The following is a 4,572-nucleotide window of genomic DNA, read 5'->3' on the forward strand; positions in this document are numbered from 1 at the left end:
CAGGGGTCAAGGGTGACGACAGCCCTCGAAAGCCCACCGTCTAGTGAGAAAGAACCACAGCGTTTAAATTAGTTCATCTCAATTAGTAATTAATGTTTTCCAGGACACCGAACAGAGGGGATGGGATAATTGGGGGGAACGGGGGTGGGAATCATGGCCACCCTGGAGGGATTTGGGGACGCCCATGTGGTTGGAAAAGGGACAGCAAGATGGCATACCTTTTTGGCCGCGCAGTGCAGCTTGGGGGATCTCAGTTCCCCCACCAGGGATTGAACCTGGGCACTCCGCAATGAAAGCGCAGAGTCCTAACCACTGGACCGGGAAGGAATTCCCAAGATGGCATATCTTGAAGCTGCAAACATGACGTTTTAAAATTCACAGGGAGCAGAACTAACTAAAGCCTGTAACTAAAAAATAAATATATATATAAAATAAAATTCACAGGGGTCCTGAACCCAGGGCTTACATATCTATTGGGCATAGTTAAATCACGGTGCTCAGAGCCCGTCATACTTCTGGGACCCACGAAAATGTTTTCATTTCTCTTAAAATCAGAAAGGAAAAAAAAAAAAAAGAAAATGAATATAATCCAGCCTGAATTATATGTGTCTTTATACCAACACAGTTGTAAAATGTAATTTAATTTTTTTTTTAGTGGAGGAAGAGGCCCACAAAAGCCATAAATAATATACCTTTGATTGGGCCCCTTTGTCACCCGGAACCTCTTGTCAAAATACCGTTTGCTATAGAAAACAAACTTCCGGTTACCAAAGGGGAAGGGGGTGGGGGGAGGGATACATGAGGAATCTGGGATTAACAGATACACACTACTATATATAAATATATAAAATATTATCGGTCTTAGGCACCATAGTGTCTTTATTACAACTACCTATGCTGCCGCTGTAGCCCCAAAGCAGTCACAGGTGATACCTCAGTAAATGGGTGTCAGCTGTGTGTCAATAAAACTTTATTTACAAAACCAGGTGGCAGGGACTTCCCTCGTGGCGCAGTGGTTAAGAATCCACCCTCCAATGCAGGTTTGATCCCTAGGGATCCCACATGCTGTGAAACAACTACGCTGGTGCGCCACACACAACTACTGAAACCCGCGCGCCTAGAGCCCGTGCTCCGAAACAAGAGATGCCACTGCAATGAGAAGCCTGCACACCACAACGAAGAGTAGCCCCTGCTCTAGAGAAAGTTGGCGCACAGCAACAAAGACCCAACGCCGCAGGCCAGACAGTGGCCGTGGTTTGCTGGTTTGCTGACCCTGGATATAGATGTTATCAATACTTAGCTTTATTCTGTTGAAGATGTCTCCAACATTTTTCTAAGCCAATATATGTAGCCCGACCTTGCTCTTTGTTTTCTTTTTTTGGCTGTGCCACACGGCTTGAGGGATCCTAATTCCCTGACCGGGGATCGAACCCGTGCCCCCTGCATTGGAAGCATGGAGTCCTAACCACTGGACCTCCAGGGAAGTCCCCCAACGTTGTTCTTTTTAAGTGTATTATGGTCTCACTAAGCATTGCCATATCACAGTTTGTTGAGTCCCCTGTCATTGGACATGCTGGTTCCTGCCACTCTTCCCCCCAGGCAGGCATTAACACCTTATAAGTTGGTGGTTATGAACAGTGCGGGGATGGCGTGAGGGGGAGGGTAATCTGAGTGCTGGGTTCAAATCCTTATTCTGACACTTGCCGTGAGGTGGGGCCACAGGGGGGCCCGCTGAACCCTGCCTCAGTTTCACTCTCTTGTAACACAGCGATCATTACAGCACCTGCCTATTGGAGCTGATAGAAAGGACTAGGTGATGGGACTTCCCTGGCGGTGCAGTGGTTAAGACTCTGTGCTTCCACTGCAGGGGGCACGGGTTCCACGCCTAGTCTGGGAACTAAGATCCTGCATGCCTTGGGACCAAAAAAAAAAAAAAGGATTATGTGACTCCGTTGACAGGGTTTCTCTAGGGTGGCTGAAGAGAAAGGGAACTTCTAGGACTTTTCAGACGTGGAGTACATTCTCACTCTTACTAAACACCGCCCGATTTTGTCCAGAACAGTGTACCTGTTTGCACTCCCCCCGGAAGCGAACAAAAAAGCTCATTTCCCCCACCGCCACCTCATGCTACTTTCTCTGTCTTAATTTGTATTGATGTATAATTCATAGGCACCAAAGTCTATAAAGCTTAAAGGGACAGATAGCTCAGTGGTTTTTTTTGGGTATGTACACACTCCCTGTAGCCAACTCCCTGATTGAGATATAGAGGTCATTTCCATCCCCTAGAATTCCCCAAGGGCCCCTTTTCCATCCCTACCCACTGGGAAACCACCCTTCTGGTTTCTCATCATAGTATAGGTTTTTATTTTTTTTATTAATTGAATTATTTATTTATTTTTGCTGCGTTGGGTCTTCGTTGCTGTGCGCAGGCTTTCTCTAGTTGTGGCGAGCAGGGGCTACTCTCTGTTGCGTCGCAGTGCAAGCGGTTCTCATTGTGGTGGCTTCTCGTTGCGGAGCACGGGCTCTAGGCCAGGGGGCTTCAGTAGTTGTGGCGCATGGGCTTAGTTGCTCCGCGGCATGGGGGATCTTCCCGGACCAGGGCTTGAACCCATGTCCCCTGCCACATTGGCAGGCAGATTCTTAACTACTGCACCACCAGGAAAGTCCCATAGTTTAGTTTTGTTCATCAAAGGAGAATCAGCGTGCGGATGCGTTTGTGTCTGCCTTCTCTCACTCAGCATCATGCTTGTGAGTTTCAGCCACATTGTTGTGAATATCAGTAATTCACCCTTGTTCACATCTTCTATGGACTGGGAGAAATATTTAAGTCTAAGCAGTAAGATGTAACAGGAAGAAGTCCTGTACAGTGGTCTCAAAACAGGTAGGCAAGCTATTCCTATAAAGGGTTAGATAGTAAATATTTTCAGCTTTGCGGGATACAGGAGGTCTCTGTTGTGTACCTTTGCATTAAAACCCTCTTAGCTTGTTAGCCATGCCAACAAACAAAAAACTCTTTGGGTACTTTTGGCCCTCAGGCTATAGTTTGCAGACTTTTAGTCTAGATCATTTTACCACAGTGCCTGACATACAGCAAGTATCTATCACTAAGTGTCGGCAGGCAGGTTTTCTGTGGCACCTAATTTTGAATTTGTCATTGCATGTGCTTTTTCATACAATTTCCCCCAAATGTTTAACCTTTTGTTTGTTTTTTTGAGATGTAATTGACATACAACATAGCATTAGTCTTAGGTGTACAACATAATGATTTGATGTATGTATTCAATATACACTGTGAAATGACCACAATAAGTCTAGTTAACATCCATCACCTCACATAGTTACAAATATTTCTTTTCTTGAAATGAGAACTTTTAAGACCTACCCTCTTAGCAACTTTCAAATACACAATGCAGGGATTTCCCTGGTGGCGCAGTGGTTAAGAACCTGTCTGCCAATGCTAAGGGACACGGGTTCGAGCCCTGGTCCGGGAAGATCCCACATGCCACAGAGCAACTAAGCCCGTGCGCCACAACTACTGAGCCTGAGCTCTAGAGCCCATGAGCCACAACTACCGAGCCCGCCTGCCGTGACTACTGAAGCCTGCATGCCTAGAGCCCCATGCTCCGCAATGAGAAGCCCGAGCACCGCAAGGAAGAGTAGCCCCCCTTCGCCGCAACTAGAGAAAGCCCACGCTCATCAACAAAGACCCAACATGGCCAAAAATAAATAAATAAATTTATTTTTTTTTTAAAAATTAGCAAATACACAATGCAAGACTGTTAACTGCAGTCACCAAGCTGTACTTTATAACCCCAGACTCGTTCATCTTTTTCTAAAAAATTAATTTATTACGTATTTATTTTTGGCTGCACCAGGTATTAGTCACAGCACGCGGACTTCTTAGTTGTGGCATGCGAACTCTTAGTTGCGGTGTGCATGTGGGATCTTAGTTCCCGATCAGGGATCGAACTTGCGCCCCCTGCATTGGAAGCACGGCGTCTTAACCACTGGACCGCCCGGGAAGTCCCCAAGCCTCCCTCTTAAAAGGACCCTTGTGATGATGTTTAGGGTCCACCCAGATAATCCAGGACCATCTCCCTGTCTCCAGATCCTTAACTGAATCCCATCATGCAAAATCTCCTTTGCCACATGAGGGAATGTCGTCACAGGGCCCAGGGATCAGGTCGTGGACATCTTTGGGGGTCGGCCTGCCACACGGTTCCCCAACATGGCCGGGGAGGCCCAGGACAGGAAAAGCAGCAGGCTTCTCGCTTCTGCTGGCTGAACAGAACACGACACGGGGGTAAAACTCTGGCACGTGGGCGCGGGGAGATGAAAGACCCCCACTACCTGGTTCTCTCCAAGCCGAGCAAGTGTGGTGAGTGCATCTCTGACAACCCAGACAGGCCTTGTCCGAGGCACTGGGTACAGACCTTCAGGTCCGGCCCTGTCCCGTTCACGCCCTTGGGAGCAAAGCAAAGAAGGGGCTGAGAAGGTCACACAGAGACTCCAGAGTTGTTTAGCTGCTGAAAAATAAACACACACACACACACACACACACACACACACACA

Source organism: Delphinus delphis, chromosome 3 (genome assembly GCF_949987515.2).
Source record: "Delphinus delphis chromosome 3, mDelDel1.2, whole genome shotgun sequence".
Lineage (NCBI taxonomy): Eukaryota > Metazoa > Chordata > Mammalia > Artiodactyla > Delphinidae > Delphinus > Delphinus delphis.